The sequence below is a fragment of the Pituophis catenifer genome, unplaced genomic scaffold (genome assembly GCF_029215685.1).
Source record: "Pituophis catenifer annectens isolate HBS135680 unplaced genomic scaffold, rPitCat1.0.hap2 SCAF_7, whole genome shotgun sequence".
NCBI lineage: Eukaryota > Metazoa > Chordata > Lepidosauria > Squamata > Colubridae > Pituophis > Pituophis catenifer.
In genome coordinates this window covers 69,704,049-69,724,628 of record NW_027256887.1, presented here as the reverse complement: position 1 = coordinate 69,724,628, position 20,580 = coordinate 69,704,049, and the positions used below count along the sequence as shown (strand labels likewise).

General features: G+C 37.3%; 1 protein-coding gene across 1 annotated transcript in view; it reads left to right on the top strand.

Annotated features, from left to right (window-relative positions):
* TBXAS1 (thromboxane A synthase 1) overlaps positions 1 to 20,580 on the top strand; it is a 265,207-nt gene that overhangs the window by 52,673 nt on the left and 191,954 nt on the right. The window lies entirely within an intron of this gene.

Sequence of the window (20,580 nt, the reverse complement as noted above, 5' to 3'; positions counted from 1 at the left end):
GATCGTCACTATTGCATTCTTAGCCCAGGTGGTGATATTGATAGGAAGAAAAGGTTGGTTCAAGAAAGTCAGGGTAGACATGCCATTAGCTATCCACCAACAGTTCAGTCTGAGTATGTTGTCTGCCAGCCGGATTTCTGCTAGCTGCAAAACACATTGAATAGCTGTGGGACTCAATCCAACATATTGTTATGTCAACAGGGTTTTATATCACTTCATCAATAACTCCTGTGGCTTTCTGCTGCAGAAAGGCTTAGCAGCACAGACTGAGGACTGACTCTTGGAGAGATTTGGAAATGATAGGGATGAGAAATGAAATGGAATCTCGTAGAAAAATGGATGATGAACTGGAATCCTAAACTGGAATCCTTTGACTCTTCAACCTTTTATTAAGCAGGTCACTGATTAATCCTTTATATATCTTTTGTGTCTACTCAATTAAAGTGAGCATTGTCTTAAAAATATAGCAGTTTTTTTAAAAAAAAATCAGTTAACTGAAAAAGAATTGTAAGCAAGTGTGATAAAAGAAAATGCATGAATAGAAATGGTCTAATGTCAGAAGTTAATTAATGGTCCCCCAATGCCCAGTGACAACATGATCTAACGGAAGCAGTTCAGCCTATCAAGACAGTCTGGCATTAGACAATATAGTGAAATAGAATAATTGTCACATGATTCCTCAAGAGGGAGAATTATCAGAAGTTAAATCTTATCTTGAACAGTCTCTGTTCCCTTCTTTGGTCATTTTTGCAGAGCTTAGAAAATTGCTGCTTTATTCATAGCCTTCCTACCTGATTGCCTCTGAGTTGCTTTGATCATGCTTCTGAGATTTCATGTGGGCCAAAAGACTTTAAAAAAAAGGACAACTTAAAAAAAAAATCACACAAAACAAATTCCCAAGGAGCCAAATTGTACAGTCAAGATTACTGTCAACCTTGATTTGCTATTGAGATCAGTCTTTATCTGTCAGCCAATAAATTTAGTTGAGACTTAACTTTATTAGTGATATCTAAACGTATTATGCATATGCTCTCCAGCATATGGCTAAATAGATATCAATTTATTTTCATTAGTGTTTTTATGACAGGTGCTACTGAGTTAGGGGCTTCTGGCTTTGCTGGGGTTGTCATTATTAGGCTGGCTTTGCAGAACTGGAAGTTCCATTTCTTAGAATATTAAGACTGCCCTGCAGAGGCCTTCTTAAAGTGCCTTTGGCTAATGGTTGTCTACAAATTCATTGGCAAGTCCTGAGCATCTGAGGATGCTGCTCAGAAGAGGTTAGTCTGTTTATCCACTAAGCTTAATGTTGGCAATGGCTCTTTGGGTTTTTTTTCCTTTCTCTTAGTTGAGGGGCATAATTATTTTGCTTCTGGACATTGTTTTCAGCAGTTGTTTAAATGTAGGCTTTTATATTTAAGACAATTGCTGATATTTTTGGCAAATACCGGTACTTCGAAAGGAAAAAGTGGATGTGCATGTTGCATTAATTTTAATATTTGGATTGACACTCAAACATGTATTTCCTCTGTTCAGACATTTCCCAAGTTGAAGGCTACACTATTCAAACAAGCAAACAAACAAACAAACAAACAAGCAAACAAACAAAGGAAACTGTCTTAGAAATATCTGTCAATGGTTCTGTTAATAAAAAGCAGACAAACTCCATTTCAAGCCGACCCTTGCATTTACTAAGAAGGGAATAAGTTGTCACATTCTGTTCAATTGCAATTGTTGTTAGAAGGCTCTGGGTTTGAATTATGCTTAGGGTTTGTTGGTCTGGCTGCTGAATGCCAGCAATTTCTGTTCTCTAATATGCTAATTTCTCACCTTGTTTTATTGGCTTACATTGTGTTATTACTTTCCTTTTGATCTCTGACCATAAAACAAATGAATAAAAACACTTTAAAGGCTATACTTCAGGGGTGGGTTCTACTTACCTTTATTACCAGTTCACAAAGGAGCCGTGCGCGCGCGCTTCGCTTTCTCTCTTGCGTGTTCCTCTGCGCAAGCGCAGAAGCATTTTGATGAGATCAGGGTCAGTGGGCAGAGCCTTCCGCTGGTTTTACTACCAGTTCTATAGAACCGGTGCGAACCGGGGGCAACCCACCATTGCTATACTTGCCTGTGTGTGCTAGGACCAGAGGTGGTATCTAGCAGGTTCTGACTAGTTCTGGAGAACTGGTAGCGGAAATTTTGAGTAGTTTGGAGAACCAGTAAATACCACCTCTGACTGGCCCTGCCCCCATCTATTCTCAGCCCAGCTGATTGGGAGGAAATGAAGATTTTACAGTATCCTTCCCTTGCCACGCCCACCAAGCCATGCCCACCAAGCCATGCCATGTCACGCCCACCAAACCATGCCCATAGAACCGGTGGCAAAAAAATTTGAATCCCACCACTGGCTAGGACTATCACCCCATCCCACCCCATAGGTAAAACCAAGGCAAAATCTATATTTGATTCTCCAGTTACACTCCCCAGATATGAATTTAATCATTTCTTGTATACCAAATTAAAAATTAGAAAAATCTTCTGGTGCTCTCCAGAGCTGCACATCAACCTTTTGGATGCAGTTCCGAGGCCTCCAAGATTTTAGATACATATGTGGTTGAGATTAATAAATACATAGTTTAATGAATTCAGGATTTTCCGTCTATACCAAGTTATGACTGTTCAGTGAGCCTGCGGAAGCAGTTTTAATTGGTTTATGCTTAGTAGCTTCCTTGTATGAACAAGCCCTAAATCTATAATTTTGGTTTTGATTTTTTTTGTCTTTGAATCACTGTTGACTCCTGGTCTAGTTCCTGTAGATTTCATGGCAAGATTTCAGAAGCAGTTTGCATTAGTCTCCTTTTAAGAGAGAGTGACTGACTGTCCCAAGGTCACCTAGCTGACTTCATGCCTAAAGTGTACTAGAACTCACGGTCTCCTAGTTTCTAGCTTGTTGCTTTTTACTCACTATACCTGTGATGGCGAACCTATGGCACACATGCCAGAGGTGGCACGCAGAGCCCTCTCTGTGGGCACATGTGCCGTCGCCCCAGCTCAGCCAGCTGATCGTCAGGTTTCCGATGCGTGCATGCATGCCGGCCAGCTGGTTGTCGGGTTTCCGAGGCACGCATGCACACTGGCTAGCTCATTGGGTTTCTGGTGCTCTGATTTGGGCACTTTGTGCTGAAAAGGTTCGCCGTCACTGCACTATACCAAACTTGTTTTCAGATGTGGAATACTCAAGATTCTGGTCAAGCTGGGATTCTGTATGAAACATCTTCCAAAATTGTTTTTTTTTTTTTAAATTGAGGAATTCACCCATTTCCTGTTCTAGCTTTCCTTGACAAACACTAATGCTAGCTAGTGAAATCCCATAAAACCTTTATACATACAAATATGAATAACTGAGGTAATAATTGTGCAGATATTGGGAGTAAATGTGCTTAAGATAATTATATTATCATGCACTTGATACGATTGTATCGGATGAAATGCTCCTGGTTCGGACCGGTTTGGCCGAACTGGTAGTGATGGCGGCTGGTAGTTCGGAGAACCGGTAGCGATGGCGGCGTGAGTCTCTGCCCACTCTCCCAGTCATCATTACTTCCTGGTTTTAACCAGGAAATAACCAGTTTTTTACCCTCTGTGCATGCACAGAAGGGTTTGCGCATGCACAGAGGGTCTGCGCACATGTGGCCCGTGCACTTCCGAACCTGTTGGGAAGGTAAGTAGATTTCACCCCTGGATTGTATCATAATGTGAAAGTAGGCTTACACAGTCATAACTGTGGATTATATATGGCTAACATTTGTAAATGTTAATTGTTTAAAAATTTAATAACTTCTCTGTCTTTTTATAGATTCGCTCTCTCTCTCTCTTACCTTCTGCTTTATTGTTGATGTAACCTTCATGTTTAATTTGGGGGAGGGTTTTATTTTATAATTTAAGAGCATGTCTTCTTTTCACTCCTTTGTTTTTCTTTTATCCAATTAAAACATCCATTAAATTCATTATCATCAATCCCAGGTCAGTAAATAAATCCTGGTATGACTTTGATTTGTGCTTTTCCTCTGTAATATGTCTGTTTAGTTTTGGTTTCTATTGTTCGGCAGCTTAATTAGTACATTTAACAAAAGCCCCAAATTATTCACTTAAATTCAAAGTATCACAGGTGCTAGCATCATAGTGACTTTTCCTTTGCTCTTAATTCCAGCTCTAAAAATATTATTCTTTAATATAAATATGACCATGATTTCAGTTTTTAAAAACTTCAATAATTTAAAACATACGGTAATCCATACACCTTTTCATGATTATTGCAGCATATTATTAGCTGATTGGTTTATCTTTTGCCTTTGGATATCACCCAGGTATGGCTTGATTCACAACTCTTGAGATGCACAACTTGCCATACTTAGTACCAGCTAATCACAGAACATTTAAGCACCCAGCACAATAGATGAAAGCTTGGCTGAAAACTAGAAATCATATCTATGCAGAAGGTTGACTACTACAGAATATAGTAATGTAGCTGTGTGTGTGTGTGTGTGTGTGTGTGTGTGTGTGTGTGTGTGTGTGTGAGCACCCAGAGTTTAAATATTAGCTCTCTTCCTCCTGCTCTTTCACAGTAGCAGATTGTTGTGCCTCTTTCCCCCTCATTCAGGGCATAGGCACTACGTTTAAATAATGGTTTTGTCTGATCTGAAACTCTTGGTTTCTTGCCTTGCCACTTCCAACCCTCCAACCCACTTACACCAGACTTCTCAAACCCAATACCTTCACATATGTTGGATTACACTTCCCATCAATTCCAGCCAATCTAATAACTTTCATCTCAATCTACCACACTGAGTAGTTGTGGAAATATAATGAAGAGAGATCATCATATAAACTGTCTTGAGTTCCTGAGAAGGACATAGATTTCATGCATAAAATATAAACAAATGCAGTTTCTCTAGTATAGGTAAAGGTAAAAATTCCCCTCGCACATATGTGCTAGTCGTTCCTGACTCTAGGGGGCAGTGCTCATCTCTGTTTCAAAGCCGAAGAGTCAGCGCTGTCCGAAGACGTCTCCGTGGTCATGTGACCGGCATGACTAAATGCCAAAGGCACACGGAGCGCTGTGATCTTCCCACCAAAGATGGTTCCTATTTTTCTACTTGCATTTTTTTACATGCTTTCGAACTGCTAGTTTGACAGAAGCTGGGACAAGTAATGGGAGCTCACCCCGTTACGCGGTACTACGGATTCGAACTGCTGAACTGCCGACCTTTCAATTGACAAGCTCAGCGTCTTAGCCACTGAGCTACCGCATCCCCCTTTTCTTTAGTATATACCCTGTTAAAGAAATCCAGCTTATATCGATACTGCAGAGAGTTTTGTGAGTTATTTCTCAAATTGCTGGTTCCCTTGAGCAAGATAAATGCTAACATAGGTAGCGTTGACAGGTGGAGCATAGGAAGAATGCCCTCATAACCAAGGAGACTGAAGGGCAGTTTATAATGGAGTGATACGGACTACAGGTAGAATTGCCTTTCTACCAGAGGTCACCACTTCAATAAAGAATCCTGGATAGGTTAAATTAAGACACACATAGATTCCCATATTCAAGTATATTTACATTTTTCATCATTGCTTTTTATGCTCCCTCTTCTCACCTATGTGACCTCTCTAAATACGGAATTTTGCTTTCATGACACTTAATTTCTGGAAGGAGAAATAAAACAATTATTCTGACCCTATGAATGGCTCCCCAAGGCGAAAAAAAAAGTAGACCCTGCCGTCGAGCTGCAAATAGGGACAGCATACTAGTCTAATTAAGAAAACAATTCCATTTTGTGTGAATTATTCAATTAGTATAATTTTTCCCCTTTCTCTTCATGCTCCATTTACCTGCATGTTTCCCCCAAAGAATCCCTAATGTGGTTTTCTGTCTGATATGGAAGCCTCCAAGTTTTGGAGTCTCTGCTGAAACTATTCCAGGCATTATATATCAAAATAAGGCGCCCAGATCAATTTTAGCTTTGTTTGAGCAATGCGTTGGCATGTAAAACTCACAATCTGGACAGTGTTGAGTCCAGTGTGATTGTGTTGGGAAGCCTTGATGCACCGAGCTTGTACTCATAACAGTACCTCCATGGCAGAGCCAATTTAGAAGGTAACTTAAAAGAAGGAAATTGGCTTGCCACTGTTTGCACAAAATCTTTAACTTAATCAGGCAGGCAATTAACATGTCCTATTTTAACAAAATAACATAGTAGGTCAGGTTGGGTTGGGAATAGTCTTAGCAGGTCTTCAACAATATTCTGAATGACAAAGTGACATGAGTACAATTTCAGCAGAATCAGAATTAAGAAGAAACTTACGTTGGCAGCTTCAGTTAGAGGGATTGAAGAGAATATAGATTCAACTAGTTTTGCAGTCTAAGAGAGGCTCCTTATTTATTATGCCCTGGGCTTGATGGAATACTGCTTACTTGTTGAAGCCAGAATTCATTGTAATGGTCAAAGCAATTAAAATTGAGCTCATTTCGGCCAATATAAACTGTAGGATTGAACAGATCACAATCTATGAATTTCTGTGAGGTCCGTTATGGAAGCATAGGGAGGAAGCTTCACCTTTCAGATTTGAAATCATATATCTAAACCCAGTTATTGCATTTTTTGGAAATAAGAGAGCAACAATCTTTCAGTATTATAGAAAGGGAGGATTTGGAGTCTTCTGTTCAGCCAATTATTTAAAAAAGATTATTTCTTATTTGAATGCAATTCCTTGGAGGATAACAATATTTCTAATCAGAACAGAAATTAAATTGCATATATTAATGATCCATCTATAAATAACAGATTAAGACCAGGCTTAAATTCATGCACCATTATTTTTGTCCCCTTTTCTCTACAGCATTCCCTCCATTCCATGTACATAGTAGGGTGGAAAACCTTACTAAAGGAGATAGTCCATTGAATGGAAAAGGGACTGCTCCCTTGCATAGATGTCCTTATGAGGCTTTCCCTTCACATAATTTCCCATGTCTCTATCTAGGTTCCTGAGTTCAACTTAATTCTTCATCTTTCAGCATAACATTTGGTAGGAGGGAGCAGAAAGGGTAGGGAAAACTAATCTTACCAGCCCAGTTACTCCAGCCTTAGGATAGTTTGTTTATCCATATAACTATTGGATCCAGTGGGGTTTCAGAAGGGATTTTGGATTATTCCTGCACCCCTGTTGCATGGACCAACATATACAATCTGCAGCAAGCAGGGATTAATGATCTTGGTTTGGAATGTGCTGTATGAATTCTCTATATCAGTTTTTCTCAACCTCAGCAACTTTAAGATGTGTACAATTTAAGGTGCTGCCAATCATCTTTAAAGTCCTGTTGCATTGCACAAGGCCAAGTTAACTGCAGGATCATTTGTCTTCAATGTTTGTACCCACCCTGCCAGATGTGGCAGGATGGGCATGCTCCAGGTCCTTTCTGTGAAACAGTATCATCTTGCAGGACTCAGGAGACATGCCTTCTCTGTTGCAACATCTGCCCTTTGGAACAGCTTTCTTCCCGAGAGCCAAATAACCCTGATCCCAGTGGTGGGATTCAGCTAGTTTGGGCCGGTTTGGGAAAACCGGTTGTTAAATTGCTGGCTGGCCTTGCCCCTTCCAGGAGTCCCCATGTGCCCCGTTTTGGCTCCCAGGTAAGTGCAGGGAGGCCTACTAGGCCCAAAATGGGGCATGGGAGGGTGCGGTGTGGCCCCCCCCCCCCACAGCCCGCTTTTGCTCCCAGAAGGCTGCAGGGAGGCCTACTAGGCCCAAAACGGAGCACGAGGTCAGAGGCACCCACCCCACAGCCCGTTTTTGCTCCCACGGGGTGCAGGAGGCCGAGTGCTGCCTGTCACACCCCTGACCACGCCCACCATGGCCACGCCCACCCAGCCGGTCATTAGGGCAGAGAACCACTTAGTTAAATTATTTGAATCCCATCACTGCCTGATCCGATTGACACTTCAGAAGAGTGTGAAGACTTGGCTTTTCCCTCAGGTTTAGGGCCAGGATATATGTTTGGTCATGTGAATATTTTAGAATATTATCTTGGCTATAGTACTATGGTGATACTCAATTTTATTGAGTCTTGTTCTTGACTTCCTCTTTTATTGGTTTGTGTGTGGAGGAAGATACAAAGGACTTAGAATAGTTTTATTGTCACTTTAAATGTACACTAATTGGCATACATTAAAATGAAATTTTGTTGCATACAGCTCTCAGAGGGAGGTGGTGACTCTTTGAGAGCTGTATGCAACAATTTTTATTTTAATGTATGCCGATTAGTGTACATTTAAAGTTCTGGCTTTTGCTCTTTGGCAACCTCAATCATGGTTAATTGATGGTGTAGTTATCTTTGATGTTGTCTCTCCATCTTCTTCTGGGTCTGCCTCATGTTCTTTGACCTCCTCCTCTTTTTGTATATGTCTTATACTGTATGGAATCTCACAATATTTTCTACAGGTGAGCAAACCACTTTATTGGCTATTTTTGTATGTATTTTAAGATTTTAAGATTGGTTCAATATGTTCTATTGGGTCTATTCTCTTATGGTCTCATTTCTGATTTTATCTCTGGTCACTCCAGCAGTTTTCCTCAAACATCTCACTAACTTTGACTAACTTTCGTTTATGTTTTGTTGTAAGTGGTCCATGTTTTGCACTAATAACATAGGGTGGGGATGAATACGCTTTGAATGAGATGCTTCTTTGTGCTTGATTAGTACTGCCTTATGTTGTAGGAGTAGAGCAAGTTGTCCCAGTACTTGGTTTGCCTTACTGCATCATATGCTAATCTCTTCATCCATTTTTCCATCTCTATTGAATGTTGTTCCTAAATATTTGAACTTTGATACTTTTGAACTTTTATTCTGTATTGTCCTATATTAGTATTTTATTTGTTAATAAAGTACTTCAAACCAACCTAAAATGCAGCTAGAATACACATGCCTTAGCTTGTATTTTTTTAAAAAAATAATAAGGTGTAAATGAGGAGTGGGAAATATTTGACCCTTCAGATGTTACTAAATTTATAAATTATCAGTCCTATCAATATTCCAGTTAGAGATTACAATTTTTTTTAGCAAAAATAAAAAAAAATATTTTATTTTATATTTTAGCAAAAATAAAGGAAAATGAAAGAATGGATGGCTCTCTTTTTGATGAAGATATAAATGTCATGTCCATGTGCTGCCACCAGTGCTGTGAGAGGATGGATGCATCTCAGTTGTAGATTAACCACAACTGAGACTGAGTGAACCTCAACTGTGGTTAACAGAATAACAGAGTTGGAAAGTATCTTGGAGGTCTTCTAGTCCAACCTTCTGCTTAAGCAGGAAAACCTATATCATTTCAGAAAAATGGTTGTCCAATCTCTTCTTAAAAACTTCCAGTGTTGGAGCACGCACAATTTCTGGAACCAAGTTGTTCAAGTGATTAATTGTTCTAACTGTCAAGAAATTTCTCCTTAGTTCCAGATTGGTTCTCCTTGATTAGTTTCCAACCATTGCTTCTTGTCCTGCCTTCAGGTGCTTTGGAGAATAGGTTGACCCATCTTCTTTAAACTTAACTATTGTTGTTTATAAACTGATACAACACATGATTTCAATATTCCTAATTCTAGGCTAACTATAATTCATTTCATTCTGATGGGCAAGCAGGATTCATAGAATCAAAAGCAAAATCTTCTGTGTGGAGGGATAACATGCAAGTCCACAACTTGCTATCACTAGTTTCATAATGATAATCTTAGCAATATGGTTGCATAGTCCACATTTATAGATTTTTTACAATCTGCTGAATATCATACTAGATACGTAATGTATAGTGTAAAATGTGAAATGTTACAGAAACTTTTATGTGCTAAGCTTTGAGATTTGAACTTGTTGATGGTTTCTCAGAGGATCAATACTTCCTGCAAATTGGATACTGATTGGCAGAAATGAATCCAGATGGATGTAACATGACTACATATCATATTAAGTATATACCCGTATTTTTCGGAGTATAAGACACATCTTAGTTTTTGGGGAGGAAAATAGGGGGAAAAAAATTCTGTCTACCAGGTATTCATCTGGCTAGTCCCAGCACATTAGTTTGCTTGCTGGTTTTGAGGTTGGGGTTGGTTGGGGCTGTGCTTCTAAAGCACAGCTGATTGTCGGAGGGAGCAGCAATTAGAAAAGCAGGCAAAACACGGAAGATCGCTTCTCTTGCGTTGGGGCTGAAAAACAGCTTCAAAAGCACAGCTGATCCTCGGAGGGAGGATACACTCTTTCCAGAGTCGATATACGGTACCTGTGCATTTTGTTTTTCTTGCCTAAAGAAGGCAGCAGCTGTTCCGGGTAGCCATTTTGGGCACGTGCGGGGTTACATTCAAGTATAAGACGCATCCAAATTTTCAGCCTCTTTTAGGAGGGAAAAAAGTGTGTCTTATACTCTGAAAAATACAGTATTAAAAATACATATGAGCCAGCTGTTATTCACAACATATTTCTCAATTTCTCTTCCTGATCTGATGCAGTTTATGATGCTGTTATTATATATAAATAAAAAGCATAAATTGGTTTAATTTTATTTTTTGCTAACATAAATTTAAGTCAAACCTAAAAAATAAATAGATAGGGAGCCTTGAAATCTATCCTAAATAACATGCTAAAATGTTATAGTAACAATTACTCATAAATATATGTGCTTGAATTAGAACTGATGCCATGCTTTTGATTATTCAAAGCAAGCAACAAACCACACTGTTATATTACATATTGTGGAAAGACGACAATGCTATAATTATTTCAAGAGATTTTCTAAGCACTGCTGTTTGTCTAAAGATTATCCATTATTGATTGTTACTTTGAAAGTGACAGAATCAGAATCCGATAACAAGATTTATGTTGTACTATAAAAATATATTGTTAACAAATTCCACTACATAAATAAGATTTATACAAATGTACGAATGGATTTTTAGCTGATGCATAGCAAATGCTGGAGGCATTAGACTGCAATCCATCTCATCTGTTTTTACTGTCTCATGACCCCACACATTAAAATCTTTGCGGTGACAGCAATTTTTAATTGAAACAAATAATTAAGAATTTCCCTTACGTAGGAGATTGTTTTGCATTGTGGTTTTAGTCTACTCACTCGCCCTTCCTTCTTTCATCTAAGCTAAGCAGCCTAGTGTAATCAGGGAATCTGGTTAATTAACTTATTCTTTCTGGTATACAATCTTTTGAAGGCAAAGGGAATTAACTGTGGCTCTTTTCATGAAGGCAGAACTCTACGGAGCATGGGGATATAGGGGTGCTCCCTCAGGCCTCCATCCCAGATGGAATGATGAGCTGCTCCAAACATCACCCCACTTTCAGGGACATCAGTTTGTATCAGCTTTCTCTTATGGAAGCCCATTTCTAATAGGACAGGGGCTGCTGGGATACCTCAGTCTACTCTATGCTAACACTTCATGCTAACACATGAAGAAGGATTCTGGAATCTCGGTATTTTCATTAGTATGTCTAACACTGTAAATCCTTTGTGCGGTGTGTGCTTGCTTTGTAAAACAATGAAATATACTGATAATTGGCAGGTGGACTAAGGCAGTCATGATAGAATGGATTCCACTGGATAAAAAGTGCCAACGAAGGACACCTAAAACAAGATGGAACAATGACATCAGGAAGTATTGCAGGCCCATCTGGCAAAGGAAAGCTCAAGACTTTATCGGTTGGAAATATGCAGAAGAGGCCTTCATCTGCAGTGTATAGACAGTGGCTAGAATGATGATGATGATGATGATATGGATAATTATATGGTCCACACATTAAATTATAAAAGACAAAGGCTGAAAACTGACTCTAAGTTTTGACTAGATTGTTCAAAATTCTTCACATTGAAATGTATAGTTGTATTTTCCTGGCAACTTTTGCAATTTATAAATATCAGTAACGTCAATGTTTCATTGGATTGTTGTATGCTCCCCTGAGTTACTTTCCCTGAGTGGGCAGGAGCTTAAATTGAATAATAAATGAAATAATTTTTAGAAGTATGTCAGTTTTTGAAGGAATTCAAGAGTGCTATAGTAAAGGCTTTGAGAGAATCAGGTTGTAGACTTTTACACTAAATCAAAAGTGAAGCAAAATATAATACTACAATGTAAAGCATTATATAAAACCTATGATAAATATGAACTTGCTGAAATTAAAATTACTTGTTTGAATTAATCTAAACATAGTAGGCAATTTTTGTTCATTTCTTCTTATATTCCATGTGGATTTAAATTTATACCTTTTCTGTTTCTGAAATGTAAATACCATTCCTGTCTGATTTTTCAATAAAAAGATATATTATTAAATTTCTGTGGCTTATGCTTTATACATTGAAGGTTGCATGCTCATCAAAAGAAACAGTTTGATTCTATGAGTAATATTTTGACCAGGATTCTCCAAATTTTGTCAAAGTGAGATTTACTGAGATTCAAAACTAAGTATTTCATCCATTTGATTGAAGTACAGTTGCTGTGGTAGAATTGCTGGCATTTGACTTCTCAGATTAGGCTGAACACATTAGGAAGACAAGGCTATATCTGGTTACCTGAACAGTCAGCTTCTTTGTGTGACTTTTCACAATGCAGAACGTAGGGGTAATTGGCCTGTTGTATAGACCTGACTTCTTTGGAACAGCACCCTCCAATAATATACAGTTCCCATTATCTAATTGTCTATGCAGGCTGCGAGTGTTGAAAATTGTAGTTCGATAGTGTGCGTCAGGTTGGAGAATTTTATTGTATTTAATTATGCAGAGCCTGACTGAGTTCTATGCTAGGAGCAAAGTAAATGACAAAGAATTGTTATCTTTTTTCTGTTGCCTTGCAGAATATTAATTCTTTCAGGTTTACAGAGCATGGGGCATCTAACCTATGCTTTAGGTTGATATGGTTACCTCTAGGAAGTTGTAATATCCATGATTGTGTAATTCATACAATTCTTACTTCACTCAACCATCCCCCAGACTTGTTGATAGTATATCCTGGGACAACTATGATACTCATGTTGGGAAAAGAAGGCTGTTATCTCCATTTCTGCAGGCATCCTGATATGGTTTGTCTTCTCAGTGGATTCTTCTATATCCATCTGCCTGTAGTTCTAATCACCTCTCCCCTCATATTGAGGCACTACTTATTTTATTTATGCAGAGGGTTGAGCATTGTGGCTACTGCAGGCTTAAGGAATGCTTTCCCAAATCGAGCACTATAACATCACACTTGAAGTTGTTTCATGCTATATAGCTCCTCTTTTGCTGTAAACCTGGCATTCCATCAGGGTTCTTAGAATTTGCTGGAGAATCCTCACAAATCTTATTTATTTAGAGTCCCACTGTCTGACCTTCTATTGCTTCCCTTGGTCAGCTGATTACATTAATCTTTATGAAGTATGGTGCCTGGCTAGATGTGCATATCATGCTTTGTTTCACTTTGTTTTTCTGAATAAGCCACTATTGGCTGGGTTCACATAGCACATTAAGATTTACAGTATGAGTTACAAATTATAATGGCTGGGTTTTATACTAGGACTAGCCAAAATCAAATAAAACACACAATGGATTCATCCAGTATATGGACCTATCCATAGTCATGACAATACCTTCCATTCGTCTTCTCAGATCTCATTATGTTTGTGCACTGATAGTTGTGAAAGCAACAGTGCAAAGATGTTAGGTTCTGATCACTTCTTGCAGACATCTCTGGATCATCATATTTATGACATCCTCCACCCCCCAAATCCTTTCTTTTAGTCAGTTAGTTGTTCTCTACTCTGAATAGTCAGCTAGTAAAGAAGAAACGTTTACTTTAAGGAAGAATTTGATAAACAGAAACTGCAGCATTTTAAAGAAATCATTTGTTGGCAATGCTTCTGTTTCAGTTGTGCAACTAATAACATCAGACTTCTGGTGTTCCGGCCTTTGGTAACTATGATTGATATTCCTTTCTTCCTATTTGGGTCAGTTTGTTTATTTTTTTGCCATTATTGCCATTATTGTTCTTTTGTCTTGTAGTGTTTTTGTGGTTTTGTATTGTGTTTTCTTTTTAAATGTTTTAACAACTGTAAACTGCCCAGAGTTATTGGGAGCCAGACAGCATATAAAATTAACAAATTATTATTATTATTATTATTATTATTATTATTGTTGTTGTTGTTGTTGTTGTTGTTGTTGTTGTTGTTGTTCCTATTATGGTCAGCCAGATGTTTAGACTGGATTTGGCATTTTTAGCCATCTATCAAGTCCTTCCCAAGGACCTGGGATAGGCAGATGTTTTTTTAAAAAATGGGGTTAAAAGTATAGTCACAAAATGTAAGCTGTTCCAGGTATAACTGCCTTTTGCAATTGACTGATGGTGATTTTGTCAGTGCGAGGGTGTTCACATGATGGTCCAGATATTTTGGATTACACCAGACGCCTATTACTATTATTACCATTTTTGCTTGCTTTTGCCACAGTTGTTCTATTTCTATTTGCAGATCTTAGTATTTTGTGATTTACTCCATTTCCTTCTCTTCTACTCTGCTGTCTCCAGGTGCTGCCATGTCCACTATCTGGACTTTTTTTTTTTTGTCTTTCTTATCAACATTTGTTAAGTCTGAGTGGAAGAAGCTTCTCTGTTTGAATTCTAAAGTTCCAGATCACTTTAGCCTCTTTGTTTTGTATTACTTTTATAAGTAATAGAAAACTAGAAACTAGTTTTTACTTCTATTAAAATTTACAAACAACCAGTTGTGGGGGGAATACCCATCATAGATTTTAAATTTCTGGATCTCTTCTCTTCAGTCAGCTTGCTAGAATGCTTTGAGAAGATGTCAGACTTTGTTTGTTAAGCTTGACATGTTTGATGAATACCCCAATGTAATCATTTAAGACAGAGGCTACTCCACAATAGAGAAATTTGGCTCCCCTGATTTGATTCAAAGTGGATCGAATAGATAGAAAGATAAATTATTTAAGACTTTTTTGTATAGTTTCCTCATTGAGACCATAAAAGAATACTGAAAATCTCTCATAGCATTTTTACCTTGGATATAGACACCCCTTCACCACATATCTACTGTATAGCTCCTCATTATTTGGCAAATAATGGCTGATTGAGCTACTTTTTCAGACTGACTATCTGTATGATCTGTTTCGGGAAAATATGTAGCAGCTGTAGGAAGCTGTCCTTTTCCATCATCTGTTCTCTGTCATGATGTGTAGAAAAAGAGGCATGTTTGTGTAAGAGCTCTAGGAAATTCTGAGTTCATGATTCATAGATCTGAGGATGAAGGAGACAAGACTTTACAATGTGGACAATTTATTGAAATATGAAATAAAACCAAGATACATCTACTACAACTTATGGTTATTGCCAATATAATTTAAAAATTTCTTGATTTCCTTGGAATGTTTGAGTTGCCATTTAGAGTAGATTTAAAATATAAATTTATTTATAGCACAATCTTCCAGGTTTTAATTTAGGAGTAAGTCCCAATAAATTCAGTGGAGCTTGTTCCCAAGTAAATAGACATAGAATTTCAGCCTTAGGTAAACGCTATAGGCAACAATAGCTGTTGATTGTATACTTTGTCAAACAAAGAAAATGCAAATCAAGGGCAAAAAGCATGCTGTTGTATCAAAATAGTCCTTTTTCTCCGTTTTCTATAAAGATTATAAGAAGCAAAATAATTTGCTTGGTTTTAGTTAAGGTAATTTTTAAAAATTGTCTAATGAGAGTACATTGTGCTAATGTTCATATGTGGATTCAATTAGCATTTAGTTAATTAGCCTTTACAAATGAGGATTAACTTAATTACATAACACTAACCTCTCAATAACTCCAAAGGGTAGAAAAGCTGTTTTTATTAAATTCAGAAGGCCTGTATATGTGCATTAAAATCTGAAATGGCACACACATAAATTAAAGAATATTACCCACAGAGGATGACTATTAGAGATGATGATCAAAGGAAGCAAACTGTGTACATGATTTATTTTTTTTAAAAAAAGAATGGTTTAGATAGAATTTCATGCATATGTATCTAGTAACTGGTTTCCATGCTTATTTCTGCTTTATTAAGAACAAATGTATTTAAAGAATGATCATTGGATAGATTTTTTCTTGATATACAGTCTTTGAGAGGTCATTGATTCATATGGTTTGACTTTATAGTCAATATATATGAGCTATTTGCATCTTTTGGAAACAATATGTTAATATGTATAAGTAGGTTTTGGGGAAAATGTACTTATTTACATTGTAAATATCTGATATTGTTTTGAGGAACATTGGCTATGTTGGGCATGAGAAATCACAGATTCATTTTGAGAAATTGGAAAAATAATATTATTCCAGATATTAAGGACTGGATTCAGGAGATTTGTAATCTATCCATTTTTGACATTTTGAAATTGATAGATTTTTCTAGCCATCAAAAGCTGGCATGGTTCTCTTTGCATTGGCGTTGTTTATCACAACAACCATATTTTTTCTTTCAAATTAGAAATTTTCATATAGTGCTAGAGATACACATAATATACTTATTCTCTTATTTGCTACTATTTGTTAGTTGATCCTTAATTTTGAGGGGCCATTTTTGCATACTCTTTAAAACTGAAGAACAGTATATACACAATTTTTTTAAAAAAAACCTTTATCTGCTTTATGGAGATTGACATAATTAAAGTTAATGCTTTGAAAGTCTATGGAGATTCTCATCCTTATGCTCTGAAAATGGTCTGCATTCATGCACATGTATGTATGCAGTGTACCTATTACAATATTTACCACTGACGCGCCAGATATCCCTACCATCCACTTGTAGCACTGTGAATGGTAAATATAATGCCAGCTTTGAAAAATGCTATGATCAACTTGAAGATAGTTACATTTTATAGATATCTTGCTGGTTTCCAAGTGCCCTTATTTATCTAGTTTCTGCCATGTTTGGGTAACCTATTAATTAACCCTAACCCTGAAACTTATCCCTTATTCTTTGAGTGCTTTGACTTGGTCATATTCTAAAGAAATTACAGATAGTACAAAAAAGCATGTAATGCCAACTTCTGCTTTTTTTAAAAAATTTTTAATTTTTAAACAAACATACATAAAACCATCTTCAATTGCAAACAGTGTGTCGGTTGGTTACAAGTCTTTTGTGCATCATTCACCAAATTCATAGCTTACAATTTACAATTTACCTAGATTCTCATATCATCGACCTAATATATACCTTTATATTGTTATCCTCATTAATCATTTATTTGACTATGACTATTTCTTCCCTCATATTCAAAGTATTCTAAGATTTGAGTTAATTTTTATTATAACATTCATTTCCTCCTCCTGAATCTATCCAATAATAATACATCTATATGTTATATTTCACATAGTTCTACAATTCTTGTATTGTGAAAGTCTCTACCATATTTCATTTCCATGTTTTTTTATCTAACCCTTGATAGGATAGGTCCCATATCTTATAGTATTGTTTATCTTCTTGTTCTCTAATTTCAAATGTCAATTTGCTCATTTCAGCACATTCCATTATTTTCTTAATGACTTCATCCTGCCAGCTTCTGCTTTTTTGTAATGGAATATGTGGATGATATTGTAGATAAGGACAAGAGATGCTGCCTACAATTGTAATTGAGCCCAGACTTACAGATGTAAATTGTTACGGTTGTTAAACCAGTCACCATGTGACCACGCCAGATTTTATCACCTTTTTTGGTGGTCATTAAACACAGTGGTCATTAAATGAACACAGCAGTCGTTAAGCAAATTTGTTTGATCCACTGGCTGTTTTTTTTTTTTCCCAAGAAACCAAAAATAAACACCTGAAACCAGGAAAAAATGTCAAAAATCATAGTCATGTGATCACAGGATGCTGCAAACAAGCTGGTTGCCAAATGGCCAGAATGTGATTATATGGTCCTGGAAAGAGTGTGACTGTCAGAACTTCAAAATAGGGTCATAAATGCCTTTGCATGTGTGTGTGTGTGTGTCATAATTCCGAACAGTTGCTAAGCAAGGGGTTGTTAAGCAAGGACTGTGTGTACCACAAAATTGTCAATATATTATAAAGCTACTGCATAAGATCATTTCTTTGTTGGCATCTTTATACAAGCAAGGAATGCTCACAGCATTGTATAAAGAATGTACAGTATATGAAATACTGTACATTCCAAATTGTGGTATTAAACTGTGGAGATTGTGACAAGGAAGATGGATCATTCTCAGATCCAACTACAGTGACTCATTTGCAGTGTTTAAGTTAAGAAGGTTAATGGCTGGATTTATACTGTGCTTAAGATCAAGTTGTGCCCACCACAGATCTATGACAATTCGACGTGGCCAACTCGCCAAGACCAAATCACCATGGCTAACTCGCCAAAGCCAACTTGCCATGGCCAACTTGCTGCAAGACAACGCGCCACAGCCATCTCGCCACAGAACAAGAGTTACACTAATATCAAAGAATTGGTAGAGTAGAATCATTAAAGAAAGGATGCAAAAGGAGGGACAGAATGAAATATAAAGGGCAAAAATTAAAATAATTTTTATTTATTTTAAATAATTAAATAGAATTGGTAAATTGCCCTGAGGCAAGTTTTCCCATTGCAAGTTGGCCATGATGAGTTGCGATTAAAATAATTTTTATTTATTTTAAATAATTAACAGCCTTGGTGGTGCAGCAGACTAAAGCACTGTTAAGTAACACCAGCTGCCTGCAATTACTGCGAGTTCAATTCTCACCAGGCTCAAGGTTGACTCAGCCTTCCATCCTTTCGAGGTAGGTAAAATGAGGACCCGGTTTGTGGGGGTAATAAACTGACTTTGTATAAAAAAGAACACCGCTTGGGGGGGACCGAAAGCTCTACTAAGCAGGTATATACAAAGGTATGAAGGCTATTGCTTAACACATTGTAAGCCGCCCTGAGTCTCTGGAAAAGGGTGCATTATAAATTGAACCAATAGATAGATAGATAGATAGATAGATAGATAGATAGATAGATAGATAGATAGATAGATAGAATTGGTAAATTGCCCTGAGGCAAGTTTTCCCATTGCGAGTTGGCCATGACAAGTTGGCTGTGGCAAGTTGTCCCATTTCCTCCACCACAGCTTTATAATTGCATGTTATCATGGGCATGAATGAGATCCAGTGGCTCTCCCTAAACTGCATAGACCCAATTTTTAATTCCTGGCAACTGATTCTCTGTTTCAATAAGGCATTATAAAATATTTATTTAGAAACCATACATCTCACTTTCCTTGCAAAAATCCAGTGTTTACACTGAAAAACAAATGCATCATAATTCAACTAAATGATCATTTGGTAAATCAATTCATTTGAAATTCTTTGCTGATGTTCAGCATTATAAGCCTAATGTTGTTTTGAGTTTAAATATCTCTGCCACTAGTTATTAGCCACTGTTTTGTGCATTTAGAAATTCATATTCCATGACAATTTTATCTGAATATTTTGTGTTTTATTAGAAATTACAAATGCTACGAGAAACACTAAGTGCTCCTGGAAAATATGTAGCAGTACATAAATGAAGTTTATCAGTGCTTCTTAAACACTGTTATTCTTAAAGATTGTTCAGCTTGCTTTTTAGACAACCACTAAATGTTATGTTGGAAGATACTTGAAAAGCCTATTCCTTTATTTACTTACTTGTATCTCACCTTTTACAGGGATGCGGTGGCTCAGTGGCTAAGACGCTGAGCTTGTCGATTGAAAGGTTGGCAGTTCAGTGGTTTGAATCCCTAGTGCCACGTAATGGGGAGAGCTCCCGTTACTTGTCCCAGCTTCTGCCAACCTAGCAGTTCGAAAGCATGTAAAAAATGCAAGTAGAAAAATAGGAACCACCTATGGTGGGAAGATAACAGCATTCCATGTGCCTTTGGCGTTTAGTCATGCCGGCCACATGACCATGGAGACATCTTCGGACAGTGCTGGCTTTTCGGCTTTGAAACAGAGATGAGTTCCCTAGAGTCGGGAACGACTAGCACATATGTGCGAGGGGAAGCTTTACATTTACCTTATCTCACCTTTATTGTTTTTACAAATACCTCAAGAAAGCAAACTTATCCAACAAAACTTTCTCATCCTAGTTTCCCCACAACAACAACCCTGTGATGTTTGGACTGAGTGAGAATGACTGACTCAAAGACATTCAATCCCTTATCTCTGTATCTAGATTATTATTATTATTTACATTTGGTTTCATTTGTCATAATTGTACTCTTCAATGTTTTCACTGCAGCTGCTTGGCACTCTTGAAAATAAAAGCCACACTTTTCTGTTTAGCCAATTGTTTCTATCAACATACCTCTAGCTGGGCATCTTAAGGTATCTGCATGCCAATTACAGAATGCATAGCACATAGTTATGCTAACTGGGAATTAGGGGTGTTGATGCCCATGCTTCTGTTGGATACTCAGATTGAGGAAGGTTGGTTTGTACTACAAGACAATTTGTGTTTGCATAATCAACACAAAACAGGAACTTTAAAATAAATTAAA